A 15,315-nucleotide genomic window follows, 5' to 3' on the forward strand; every position below is an offset into this window, starting at 1 on the left:
TATATATCCTAGGCTTCCTTTGTTCTTCTGCTCTCTTCCCTTTATCCTTCTCCTTCCTGCATACTTAACTAGGCCCAGGAAATGCTCAGTGGGATGGCCAAAAGGTGGGAAACAGATGGGCTGAAGTGGGAAAGGCAGGATGGAGTAGCCCAGGATGCATTAATTAACAACTCCCTGCAGGGAGGGGTAATCCCTGGGACAGGTTACCTTAGCAACAGGTTGGAGCAGAGGCAGGTCTTTGATAAGGGTGGAGGAAGGGCTCTCTAGGAATTAATTTCAATCCCTCAGAGGGCAGTTTCCAGTTTCCTGGACTCATTCAAATTGGCCTCCTTGATCTGATCTGACTAGATTTACCTATCTATACTGCCTGCCTGTCTAATTTTGGTTTCAAAGCCAATACGTGGAATATCCAGGCCCTAATGAATCTGGGTTGATACAAGTAAAAAGCCACAAGAAAGCTCTAAAAATAGGAACAATATGATCCAAACCCTTAGATGAAGCTAGTATTTAGTTACTAATAAGTGTGAAATGTGTTAGAAGACAAAGAGGATAGAGGTGGAAAAACCTGCTCAGAGGCTACTGAGAGAGACCAGATGAGAGGTAATGAGGTGTGAACCAGGTCATCAAAAATAGGAGTGGAGAATGGGGAGTGGTATTAAAGATGTTGCTAGGAAAAAAAAAAGCAGAAATCATCGTTTGCTAATTGCAGCATTTCCGTGGGCACACAGCAATCCAGTCTTGTGGTCAGGTCCATGGTGAGCCAGGCTGCCATCACTTTATAGTGCATGAATTAGTGGTCTGGGGATTACTGCTGGATGAAATGTGTGAACTGCGTAAAGGGATGTGGTGGGGAGCTGGAACTAGAGACAGATGCAGGGAGAGAACATTGAGAGCGCTTTGCAGCAATGCAAATTGCACCATGTGGTAGGTTTACTGATGAGGACACTCTGGGAGCTCCCTGCAACCACCACAGAGGATTGTCTTACCTCTGGCCATCTGCTCCAGCCCCACATATCTCCTCTTCCTCCACCCAAATTCCCAGGATAATTCTCTAAAGAATAATGGAAGAAAAATGGAGAAGGAAAGCAAGGAAGATGTCTCTCCTCCTCAAATTGTTCTGTCTTGGGTTGTATTACAGGAGAAAAGAGAATGCGTTGGAACACACGTAAGATCACGAGGTTCCAGTGTGCAAAATGGAAACAGACATTGACATTCTGATTGAAGCTGGGGTTGAAACCTCAAAGTCCAGTCTTGTTAGCAAGCCCCACTGGGAGGAAAGATGCATGAGATCAAGTCCTGACCCTGAACTGTTTTTCTAATGCTTTTGAAGCCAGAATTATAAGGGCAGTCAGTATAGATAAGTAAATCAGAAATTGGAGACTGTTGCCTGAGGAATTGAAATGTTAACTCCTTCAGAGACCTTCCTCCATCCTTATCAAGAACCTGCCCCTGCTCCAACCTGTTGCCAAGGTAATCTGTCCTAAGAATTGCCCCTCCCTATAGGGAGCTATAAGGTTGTTAATGTGTCCTGGGCTGCACCACCTGTTTCCCACCTTTTGGCCATCCCACTGAGCATTCCTGGGCCTAGTCACTTTATGCAGGAGGGAGAAGGATAAGGGAAAGCGGGTAAGAGAACAAAGGAAGCCCAGGACATATAAAAAAGGCAGAACTTCTTGCTTCTTGGGATACTAGGATACCAGCTATGGCCCCCTCGCAGGAGACGTCTATGTTACCCCTTTTTAAATAACCCCTGCTTGATATGTTTTATATGTCTGCCAAGGTGTGGTTATCTAATGTTCAAACTTCAACATGTGGGGAAGCAGAATTCATCACTGGTAACTATTGGTATCAATTTCATTCCATCTAGAATTAAAAACAGTCTCTTTGCTTCCTTGTTGTTGTTTCTCTATTGAATTGCATATGTTTATATTCTGATGTTTTACATCTGGGTCCTTTATTTGGTTTCAATACAATTGGACAATAATACAACCTACCTACATTCTCTTAACCCTCCTGCCTCTACTACTACCCTTGTCTTGTCTCTCTTACCTACTGCAGCGTAAGTCCTTGAGAACAGGGAGAGGAATCTGTTCTACTCTGCAGTCTCCTTGTACCTATAATGAATTGTAAAGGACTAATGCATATATGCTAAACTCATGAATATGGGATTTTCCTGATGAAAGAAAATTTACTCCATGCAGAAACTTCTACCAGGGAGGATCCCCATTCTCAGTGAACTCCTAATAGAGTCTTACCTAGAATATAAGACATGCATCTACCTGAAATAAAACATAAGATAAATCCCATCAAAATAGAGACTGAGAAGATGTAGTCATATCCAGAGGAGATGAAGTTAGCGCAAGAAGGTAGAATTTAAGAGGTAGAAGGGGGTGTCTAGAAGCAAAGTTAGTGTGAAGCATTTCTGTTGGCAGATAAGAGATAAAGTCAAGAATGTAGAAAAAACAATGCATCCATTATTCACCATTTTAAACAATTCAACGTCTCAACTTTTCCTCTAATACAATGTTCAAAACCAGAGTGTGGCTAAGAAATTCAGTTGTTCTTCTGCTTTCTTTGACCAGCTCTTCATTCTTGCTCTGAGAAGTGGCCTGTGATTCCCCAAGACTGAACTTCATTGCACTCTTCAGTATTTCCAAGCATCATCCCTCTCCACCATAAGACTCATGATGTTACATTAATTCCATTCTGCCACCTTTGTTTCTCATCAGACTCCAAACTCCCCGAATGATGTGTATGCATGAGTGTATGGGGATATTAGTCTTGCTCATGGCTGTATACGCATCATCTACCACTGGTGACTAGTCAGTAAAGCCTGGCTGATTAATGGACTATTGAAAAAAGGGGAAGAGAAGTGATATCAATATGGCTAGAGTCAGGAATGTGTAATGAGCTTTGAGGTGACATGGCATTCCACCCATGAAACTTCAAAGGCTGAAAGGAGAGGGTGTACAATGTGACTAAGTGGAATTTACCTGGCAAACCACAGTTACAGCTTGTTTCACCATTGGCTAACACTTGCCTATTATCATACAAAATTTCACAGAAGACAAAAATCGCATCCTTAAGGGTAAGTCTTCAGAGCTCAAAGAATGCTTCCTCTATTATCCCAGTCCTCCTCTCTACAATAGGTTTAAACAACCTCGATCACAAATACAAAAAGTTGCCAGTAAGCCTAAGATGAAGCAAAATAATCATTATAGAAGTGGTATTAATGATAAACTGCATTACTTGTTAATTGCTGCATTACGAATTACTACAAAACAAATTTATTATCTCACCTCTTATGTAGGTCAAAAGTTCAGACACAGAGTGACTGAGTCCTTTTCCGGGCTGAGCTTAAGGTGTCAGCCAGGCCTGTGCTTTTCATTTGGGTTTTGTGGTCCCCTTCCAAGTTACTAAGAATAATCCAGTTCCTTCTTACTCTGGGTCTGAAGTCCTCCATTTCTGGTCAGCTGGAGAGGACCACTCTCCACTCTGAGGCCAGTCTCCAGCTTTCATCTTGTGTCTGCTTCACATGTTGCTCACAAGATTGCTGTCTGTTTCGTTCCCAGCTAGCCAACCACATTTCTCTGGCTTCCTTTTCTGAAACCAGTCAGGAAAACACAAAAACCAAAAAGACAAAACAACAACAACAATAAACACTCTGCTTTTTTTTATTATTGGTTGTTTTTAGTTATACATGACAATAAAATATACTATGAAATAATTATAAAAGCATAAATTATAATTTGTTCTAATTCAGTCCACAGTATATCCTCTTCCCCTTCTGTTACGGTTTTGATGTGAAGTGTCCCCCCAAAGCTCACGTGTGACACAATGCAAGAAGGTTCAGAGGAGAAAGGATTGGGTTGTAAGAATCTTGACTCAATCTGTGAAATAATCCCTGATGGGATTAACTGAGGGGTGATTGGATTGGTAGGATGTGGCTGGAGGAGGTGGAAACTGGGGTGTGGCTTTTGGGTATGTGGAGAGTGGAGTCTCTCTCTGCTTCTGATCACATTATGAGCTGCTTCCCTTAGCCACACCCTCTTGCTATTATACTCTGCCTCACCTAGAGCCCTGCTGTCTATGGACTGAGACCTCTGAAACCTTGAGCCCTCAAATAAACTTTTCCTCTGCTACAGTTTTCTAGTGAGATTCTTTTAGTCACAGCAGCAAAATAGCTAAAGGTGTGACTAAAATACCTTCTTTCCTCCTACCCCCTGTTCCTTTCTCTCTACAGTTCTTTCTGCTATTTATTTACAGTTTTGTTTTTTTTTTTTTTTTTTTTTTTAAATTAGTGTCTTGTGGATGTACATGATGTTGAGATTCAGGGCTTATCTGATTGGATTGGATCCATCTGGAAGCACCTCCCTTTGCCTTATAATGTAACATAGTGACCAGAATGATATTTCCCACATTCACAGGCTCCAACTACCCATAAAGGGGAAGGGACTTTGCAAAGATAAAGGCCACTAAAATTTTTCTTAGAATTCTGCAGGGATCATTTCTGAACAATGACCATATAACAGGCATTGTGTGGCAAGCACTGTGGATGCAAACCTTATTTGAACAATCATTTTATGAGGTAGGTATTTCAATCTTTACCTAATACCTGAAAAACAAAACAAAATAAACAGCAACCAAAAAAAAAAAAAAAAAAAAAACCAGCCCCTCCTTCCTCACTGCTTCTGGATTTAAACCCTGCTCTCCCAACTACTGGAAGATTTAGTTGCTGATATCTCTTAGCTGAGTCCCTCTCCAGGAAGCGTTGTTGGCTAAAGAGAAATGACCCACCCAAGGCTACACTACCTCCCCACAAGAAGCTCACCCCAGAGCCTAGAGCTCTGGCTTATAAAGTCTCAGTTCCTTTATATGCAATGCAACATCTAGCCCCAGAAGTCTTCATAGATTGGGTGAGGTCTTTGATATACATTTCAGAATCTGGGTCTATTCCAGGAAAACTGACCTAGGACAAGGAGATGAAAAAGTAAGAATAGTTGCTCCTGCTTACACAAATACTAAAAGCTAGAACCACTATTTGAACCCACCTGACAAATAACCCATGATCCATGCCACTATTCTGTACTGATTCTTGAGTAGCTCTCATTAGTCATTTGAGCATTTTAAGCAGAAAATTTGCAAAATTAACACGTCTGTTTCCCTGGAAATTTCAGATCAATTTGAGCATGGTATTATTTGCACCAAAAAAGAAATGGAAGAACATTTCACTTTCTTATTGGAGTCAAGGCACGCAATAAGCCTGTGATTGATTTCTTGCAATGTTATCAATTCAAATAATTTTGAGAATTGGATAAGAAATAATAGGTCTTCTAGGCTCACTCTCTTTTTAATCTGGAATTGCATCTCCACTGCAGAGCCTGGATGACTGCATTAATAGGAAACTTAAGCTTTAAGGTTAATGGTTCCCAAAGGTTGGTCCACGTTCTAGTTCAGTGGTATCAAAGTGCCAGGAGCAAATGAGGTATTCAATAAATATCTGTTTAACACATGAATTATGAAGCATCACTCTATATTGTTGAATCTCCAGTGTGAAGTGTCAAGTGCATATTTTTTAACAAGTCCTTCCAAATGATTTTGATGGAGAATCAGAGTTTAACAGCATCATTAAGGTTTTTAGATTTATTTATCTTGTGACAAAACAAACACATAATCAAATTTACCATTTAATCATTTTGTTTTTCATTTCTTATTGTAAAGTATACAGAACATACACTTTATAAACCATTTTAAAGTATATCATTCAGTGGCACTGTGTCGATTCACGAGGAGATACAACTATCACCACTATCAAGTCACAGAACTTTCTTGCTCCAGAGGGAAATGTGTGGCCCATAAGCAGTTACTGACCATATGCTCCTCCCCAGCTTTGAGATGGTTGTTATATTGAGTCATTCAACCCAGTTTATCTCCTGGTAATGCTCATATTTCTCATTTGTCCCCTGAGCCTAGTCACTTCAAACTAGACTCACCCATATGGCATAATTTGCAGACCACACAAAACATGATTTTTCTCCTCCTGATGTGTTTGTGTTTATCTCCATCCTCTGGAAATTATACTACCTGAAACCTGAATGGTTTTACCGGAAAACATGAGGCAGAGTTATCTCCTACCTGGAGCATAACATTTTACTTCTTTAATTTAGCCTTCAATTGTTTCAGTTTTCAGAGCAGCTGTTTTACACTGCTGATACACATTGAACTTGACAACTAATTTTTTATATGTGCTACACGTTAGTCTTATTTCCTTTTTGTAAAGATATTTTAGGAATCTAAATTTGGACTATAGATTCATCTTTTTTGAATTTGTTTAAAACATTTTTTTCAACTTTTACTGAAATCTTTGGAGATCTGATTTTAAATTTAATTATTAAACTGATTCAAGGGAGTTTCAAATGTCATATCAAGTTGTATCATTCAGGTTCTCTGTCAAGATTCATAAAATATGTAAAATGTGCCAGATTTTATGAATCTTAGGGAAGCTCAAACAATACTTTAGAAATGTCTGTTTATCTATTCCATAATTCACAAATCTACTTGGAGCCTAACAAATATTTGGCTCAGTTACAACATAGTCTGCAATATTATTGTGGACAAGGAAAATCAGTCACCCTGTTTCATAAGTCAGTAAGATAGGATGATTTTTCTAATGGTGACCCAAAGATGCCCTGTCCTACCTTATTCCATAGGACCCATGAAGATAGTGTCATATCACTGTGACAGTTCTTTGTTCAGAAATGAATTTTTCAGCAACATGAATGGATTGGAAGAATATCATTCCCTCAAGTCCCTCAGATAAGAGCCATGTCCAGCCAGATATGATTTAGTATTGTCATAACTACAAAAGAAAACCCTGCCAACCTGGATTGTTCACCAACAGAAACTATGTTATAGCAAATGATATTATTTTAAGCCTCAAAATTTGTGATAATTTGTTACATGGAATTACATAACTAATACAGCCCAAGTCTGGTCAGGAAAATAGAAACATTGCTGAGTTTCACAAAGGTAGAGGGAATTTATTTTTAATTGATCAAACAGATGGGGAAAAGCAAAGCAGTAAGCCAAATAAGAGATTCTGAGTGAATCTAAGGATTCCAAGAAAAGGAAACCACTTCATCTCTAATGCAGGAGATTTAATGAGAACTAGTGAAGCTGCCAATCCCAGAGCTGCATGACTCAAGAGGAGGTCAATGGAAGCTGGAGTTCTAGATAAGATGCCATTGTAAAGCCACCCAAGTCAGAGAGATGGAAAATTACCCCAGAGTGTATCACTTTTCCTGTTTTTCAGTCGCCCATCAATTCTTCTCATCAACTAATCTAAGAGGAAATCAAAGAGTTCCTAGATGATATGTTGTCCTCCTTACAATTCAGAACAAAGAAAGAGAGAGAGAAAGACAAGGAATGGGTTTGATAGCTGGAAGTCAAAAATTAGCACAAAGTTTATAAAATAGAGTTGATTGATTAGCAAAATTCGACAAGAAATTATTCAGCTACCAACTGTACCAGTACTACTCTTGGTCAAGTAGTTTTTAAGCACAGTACATACTCATCTCAAATAGTTCTCTAAAAAATTGAACTTTTATTCGCTCAATTCATCTCCCCCTTGTGTTTCTGCTTTTGCCACATCTTCATCCCACACTAAATTTCCTTCTCTGATCTCTGACATTAAGGCTGACATATCTGATTTTCTTTGCCCAATGATATAAGACAATCATAATAACATAACAGTTCCAAACCTTGGCCTGAAGGGGTTTCATGTGTTTTCACATGTTCTTGCTTACCCTGGAAATCTCAGAGGAAGAATGAGGCCTAGTTAATCTGCTGACCCAAGGAAGTTGACACAAGTTGGTTCAAACCAACTAACCCAAACCAGCAGGGAGAAGCAAAGCTGACTCTGAGGCTGCAGGCAGGAGAATAACTCTCCAGTTGAGCCCACCTTCAATCAGTCAAACCCCTGCATTATGAAAATAAGTGATTTTGTTTTGAACTACTGAGTTTTGTGCTGGCTTACTATGCATAACTACTGTGGCAAAGTTAACTTCTGTTCATCCCACGAATTTGACAGCCAGGGCTATAAGCACAGATAGTAAGAGGTTTATCCAAGATCATTAGAGATAATAAGCAGAAATGGGGTTTCAACATGGCTCTGATTGACCTCAGACCCGAGGCTCCTAAACCATTGATTATACTAATTATAATACTGCTTGGCTTTTGGGTTCAGGTTGAAAATTAGGAGCAGGGGGCTGGTGATTGCTTTGAGGTTCACATTCAGATCTCACCCCTGAGTATGGAATTGCTGCGAGACTGACTCTTTTCTTAAGCAGTGAAATATCACGAGGAAGGCCCAGCTTCCACTGAGGAGAAACAAACATGGATCCCAGCAGCTGCCTGACTGAATCCTTGTCATCCGTCGTCCCCCAAGCTGCTCAGAGACAGTGATGCAATGTTCCAAGCTGCCTCTGAAATAGGCGAGCAGCTGGGCTGGAGCAGGGAGCCAGTGATTTAAGGTGGTATCTGTGCCATTCCAGGCTGCCACTCTGCCCTCAGAGGAATTCACATAAGTGGGGAGTAGGTGAGCTCTCAAGGGAGGTGGACAGGCCAGTGGTGCAGAAGTACAGGGAGATTTACAGCAGTGGTTCCAAACGGATGCCAGCAGGCCAGCTAAGCAGCAATAGCCTGGGAAGCATCTTGGCTTGCTTTATGGCATTCCCAGGATCTCAGGCCTGGATTATAGTACCGTGAGCCTTGTCACTCAGGCTTCAATCTCTTCATTCTTTCTTCCACTGGGATTCATTGACTCATGCACCCTTGTCCTTTGTGTTATCCATCCTAAAAAGAGTCATAGCAGAAAAAAATACAGGAATATCAGAGTCCTGTATTTGAATCCCAAGTAGTAATAATTAGCATTATACAATTGCTATTGTTCCACAGGATGAGCATCCCAAATCTGAAATATTTCAAAATCTGAAATTTTGGGTACATCAACATGACACCATAAGTGGGAACTTCTACACCTGACCTCATGAGGAAAATTGTAGTCAAAATGCAGGCAAGCAGTAACAGTTGCACAAAATTATCTTCAGGCTGCACATATAAGATGTATTTGAAACATAAATGAATTTCATGCTGGACTTGGTCCTATCCCTAAGATATCTTATTATGTATTTGAAAATATTCTAAAAAAAAATCCAACTCTGAAACATTTTCAATCCCATGCACTTTGAATCAGTGACATTCATCCTGTATTACTTTTAGCTGTTTTTGTTACAGTTATGTTGGCCAGAGATTTCCATCACTGTAGCAAAATATCTGAATGATCAGATATTTTAGAGGGGCAAAGGTTTATTTTGGTTCAAGGTTTTCACGGTTTCAGTCCGTGGTTGGTGGGTTCCACTGCTTTTGAACCTGTGGTAAGGCAGTATATCATGGCAGGGAACACATGGTGGAAAAATACTGCCCACCTCACAGTGGTTAGGAAGTGAAAGAGGAAGAGCCTGAGTTTCTATATCCCCTTCAGGAGCACAGTCCCAATGAGCTAACTTCCTTCCACTAGACTCCCACCTCCTAAAAATTCTACCACCTCCCATTAGCACAACACATCTGGAGACAAACTTTTTAATACTTGAGCCTTTGGGGTACATTTAAGCTCCAAACAATAGCACTTACAATTATTTACTGTTTCTAGGTTCTGAGGGAATACATATCAAATGACAAGTCTATGCGATAGGGACCATGATCCTCACTTTACAAAGAAACTCAGAGAATGCCAACACATTGCCCAAGGTCCTACAGTTAATGAGTAATAGAATTAGTGATGAGATTAGTGATTGAACCAGGTTTGAACCCAGCACCCTAGGCTCTAGAAATCACCTGCTAACCTGCTTAGATATTCTACTTTCTGATGGTGAACATTGGGAACTCACCTAATCCGTTTATGACTCATTTTCTTTATTTTAAAAAAAAAGCATGATAATATCTCTGTTGTTCTGGATTTATTTAGTTAGAAGTAATAGAAAATTCAACCTGTGCTTGTGTTTAAGAGGAAACTAGGAAACTTTTGGTTTATGTAACCGACCATTTCTTTTGGAGCCCAAAGCTCTAACAGTGTTACCTCCGTCTTTCAACAGTATTTTTCTCTGTGTTGTATTTGCTCTGGGTACAGTCCCTATATATAGTACTCAGGGAAGCTACAAGTTTACACCCTACTTTCCAGAGTGATCCCAGTGACAAAACCAAACCAAAACAAACAAAAACTTGTCCCTAATCGTTTCAATGGCTGTGCTAAGTGAAGTTGATCCAAACATCAGTGGAGTGAACTTTAGTAAGAGTAGCATAGGATACAGAACATATTGATTGCATGCTATTGTGTCAATCTTCAACCCAATAAAAAAAAAGTTGTAGAACCACCCAAACTAGGTTGACTGGTTGTGGGGAGTGAACAATTCTACAAATAAAACAAGACAAACTAACAGAAACAACAACAACAACAACAACAAAAAACACCAATATGTTGCCACAAGAAGATTAAGGAAAGCATATTTTAGGTATCTATAAATATAAGATTACATCACCAATATGATTCTACTCTTATTATTTAAAACAGCCCATGAATAAGTAGGGTGGGTATTCTTATTAGAATCACAAGGGAGTTGAAGAAACCTTGGCTTGGAGAAGCTAATGGAATTTCACAGGATCACACTGCCAATAAGTCAGGAATCACACCCAGCTACACATGCTCCAGGTTTGGGGTACTAATTTTAGAATTCTTCCTGGAATTTTGGAGCTGAAATTCCTCCTAAGGAGCAGCCACTCCCTTGAACAACAGTTTCTTGGGACTTGAAACTAGTGTTTATGACTGTATATAAAATCATCTCCTCACATCTACACAACAAAGGACACTACCTTTCCTCATCAGAAATATCACATCCCAGAAGATTTTTAGGTGAGAGATGTCAGTGGCATGTGCAATTTTCCACCTTTTTTTTTTTACTCCCCCCTCAACTGGAACACTGAGGTATTTCAAGAGGCTATAGCCAAATAAATGTTTGTCATCTATCTTATCAGCTTCACAGGGCAGGACTGATGGCAACCCAAGAGCCCAGCCAGCAGACAGAGTTGCTTGATGAGCATAGGTTCTTGGTCCAGAGTTTTTCATCTGTAAAGGTATGTGGTAAGAAGACACAGAGGGAAACGGAATCTGAACTGGAGAAGAGTCACTGGGAAGAAGTCAAGAGGAGTTTCAGAGTGAAGTCCAACTGAGAAACCGTCCAGCAGAGAGGCACAGACAGAGGCAACTCACTCAATCTTCACCTCCATTTAGATAGTCCATTGGAATATGATGTAATCATTTGACACAGTGTTACAGAAGTATGTTCATTGACATGCAAAGATGTTCAGAATACAGGGGGAAAATGGGCATTGTACCAATCAATTCAATTATGATTTCCTTAATCCCCTATTATTTCACCAGGCAGGTACTATTACTTCCGTTTTGAAGATGAGAAAACCAAATTTAAAAATATTACATAAAGTGTGCCATATTATAGAGGCTGGCATTGTAGCTCAGTGGTAGAGTTCTTGATTAGCATGTGTAAGGCACAGGGTTCAATTCTCAGCACCACATTAAAAAATCAATAAAATAAAGATATTATGTACATCTACAGCTAAAAATATTTAAACAAACAAATAAACAAACAAAAAGTGTGCAATATTATAAATACCTCATGGATTACAGAGCCCAGACTGATTTTCCCTGTGCAATGCAGGCCTCCAAACATGCACAGAGAAGGGCATAGGAAGCTGTTATCCTAAAATTAAGAACTAGCCTTAAAAATTTGGTAGTGTGGGCATTTTTTGTTTGTTTGTTTGTTTACCTTAGCTTAGGAGGATCTATTCCTATTTTTGTTACAGTGGTAATGATAATAATAACAATAAAACACATCTTTTCAGCAACTCAAATCATTTTTAAAAATCAAGTAAAATGTACTTAATTTCCATTAAGAAGTATCAATTATGTTTACCATCTACCTGGCAATTTTCTATGCCCTGTGGGTTTAAATGTATACAATACAGTCTTTTCCCTCAAAGAACTCAACATCTTGAAGTAGCTATAGCCTTCATGAATAAACTATAAGGGAACACTAACATTGTGCTACAGAAATCTAACTGTCGGTGAGATGGATGAGTGAATTTCTCTGACTTTGCATCATTAATAATTGCTGATATTCACAGAAAACTCAAAGACTCTTAAAACCCATAGTATCCATTATTTCATTTGATTCTGAAAGTAATTATGTAAATTATTTTGGTAAAACACTAAGACCTGCTGATTACCGCCAGGGACAGTAAGGCTCAGAGAGCTGAATGACTTCCAGGGGGTTCAGAAACCAATAATGCAAAGCAAGGGATGGTTTTGAACCCTGGAGGCAGACTGCAAGTCCAGGGCCCTTTTAACCCTGCAGTGTAGCCTCTGGTATGGCGTGGTATGCTTGTAAAAATATTTCACATTTATCTCATTTGTTTTTACTGAAGCAATTAATTTAGCTAGTTTATGTAAAAATTTTTTCTATATGGCAAGAAATGTGTTGGGTTCTGGGGATACAATAATGAGTCAAATCCACAAGAAATTATATTTAGGGAATTAAGCATTGGAAGCAAAAGCAAAACCATAACTACATAAAGAAGACTATTAGGTTGATTTCCACCTTTTATTTATTTTCCAGCACTGTATTTCCATAAATACTTAATTAAGTACCTTCTAATTTCTTATAAATTTTCCCCACTCATGATCCTTTATTTTGGTTCAAATACATAAATAACCTACTGTTATATTAATACATACAAACATAATCATCCAGGTCTGGAAGAGGCATTAGAAATAATACAGAGGTGGTGCTCAAATATTTCTGTTCAATTAATGAACAGTGAATGAATGGATGAACAAATTCCTATTACAAAAAAAAAAAAATCCAATGAGAAGTTCATCATCTATTAAACTGTAAATACAAAATCTTTGGAGTGAAGCAAGATGCACTCCATCTATTTCCTCTTCTACCCGAAGGCTCTTAATGTCAGGAAAAGCAACTGGGGTTAAAATTGGTAATATATGAATTTCCTTTCCTGACATATATATTTTTAAATTATAAAATCTAATTTTTTGAAAAAATAATAAATTAAATAATCAATAACATATGAAACTTTTTAAGTGGGAACCACCTTTCACCCTATTTGATGCATTCATGGCTGGCTTTTGGCAAACACCCATGTGTTTCTATATACCAATCACCATTTTTATATTATATAACTTAACATAATTCCCATACTATAATCATTGATATATATCTTATAGGTACAAATTGCATCACACTTTACATACTGCTCTATAAATACCTCTGATTTCTAAATGTACTATTGTTATATCATTATATTATATTATATTTATATGCAATTATATATAATTTTATATATAATAGATAACTCCTGTTAGTTCTAAATGATCTCATAGTTAAGCGTGTGGATACTGTACTCCAGCACATAAAGGTCTGACCAATGTCTCTTCTTACTGCCTGTGTCTCCTTGCACAACTGATTTATTCTGGAAGCTTCGGTTTCTTCATCAATCTACAGTAGTAACAAAATACATCTTAAGAATGTGCTGAATTAGCTAACATCACTTAGCATTATCTTCTCCAAATCCATCCATATACCTGCAAATGCCATGATTTTATTCTCCTTTATTGCTGAGTAAAATTCCATTGTGTATATATGCCATTTTTTTTTTATCCATTCATCCACTGAAGGGCATCTAGGTTGGCTCCACAGTTTAGCTATTGTGAATTGTGCTGCTATAAACATTGATGTGGCTATGTCCCTGTAGTATGCTGTTTTTCTGATATAAGGAGGCTGATTCATAGTGGGGTAGGGAGGGGGAACATGGGAGGAATAGATGAATTCTAGATAGGGAAGATGGGAGGGAGGGAAAGGGAGGAGGCAGGGAATTAGGAAGGATGGTGGAATGTGATGGACATCATTATCCAAAGTACATGTATGAAGACACGAATTGGGTGTCAACCTACTTTATATACAAACAGAGATATGAAAAATTGTGGTATATATGTGTAATCAGAATTGTAATGCAAAAAAAAGTACATGTATAAAGACACGAACTTGGCATGAACATATTTTATATACAAAGATATGAAAAATTGTGCTCAATATGTGTAATAAGAATTGTAATGCATTCTGCTGTCATGTATTTAAAAAAATAAAATCAATTAAAAAAAGAATGTGGTGAAGAATATAGAAGACAATCTGTATAAGGACTTTGCTCACTATTTGACACGTGGGAACTTCATAGCTGTTCACCTTACAACGAACATTGTTATCTGTACAATGAAATATTCTAGCATAGATGTACTGGTTTGAATAATGTCACCTCCAAAATGAATGTCCCTCAAATCTCAGGATGTGGCCATGTTTATAATCAAAGTTTTGCAGATTTAATTAGTTAGGTTGGAGGCTTCCCAGATAACATAGTCTTGCAAAAACTTTGGTTTTGAAAGAGAGAAAGCCTCCAGAACTATAAGACAATAAATTTCTCATTTTACATCATGAGTTTAGTAGTTTGTTACTGCAGTTCTTGGAAACAAATACAACAGATATAATAATTTAAACCATTTTTTTAAGTCTTAACATGTGCCATTGATTTTGTGGATTTTGTTGTTATATGTAATGTTGTGGGCATGAATGTGACAGTTTCCAAGAATGTATTTGTTAAGCCAAGGATAAGGATATTTAAAATACCCATCTCTAATGCTAAATTGTCCTATAAGAAGGTTATATAAAATGATAATTCCTCATTAGTGGTCTCTTTATATTCTCACTGACAATGGATAGTAACAAGTTTTGACAGGAGGCTGATGGAGGAATATTCCTGTACTTATTTATAAGTTATTTGCCTTAATTTTTCCCACCTATAAGATTAAGACCATAAAACTATTGACTTTTATGTTGTTGTTATACATTATGTGTTAAATGCCTGCAGCAATACTTGACAAATACTTGACAAATAAAGAACAGCTTAATGAAGGTTGGTGAGATTTTCAGTATTATTACCTGTGCATAACCTTTATGCAGACACTGGATGTGCCTTTTTTTGAAGAATCTTTTAAATTACTGGGGATCATTAACTCTTCTCATACCAGCTAGTCACAATCTATTGCCAAAGCTCTATCAGTCAAACACTAAAATACCTTAAAGGGAATCAGAAAAGACAACTGCTCCCTATGATTCT

The sequence above is a fragment of the Marmota marmota genome, unplaced genomic scaffold, assembly GCF_001458135.2.
Source record: "Marmota marmota marmota unplaced genomic scaffold, marMar, whole genome shotgun sequence".
Lineage (NCBI taxonomy): Eukaryota > Metazoa > Chordata > Mammalia > Rodentia > Sciuridae > Marmota > Marmota marmota.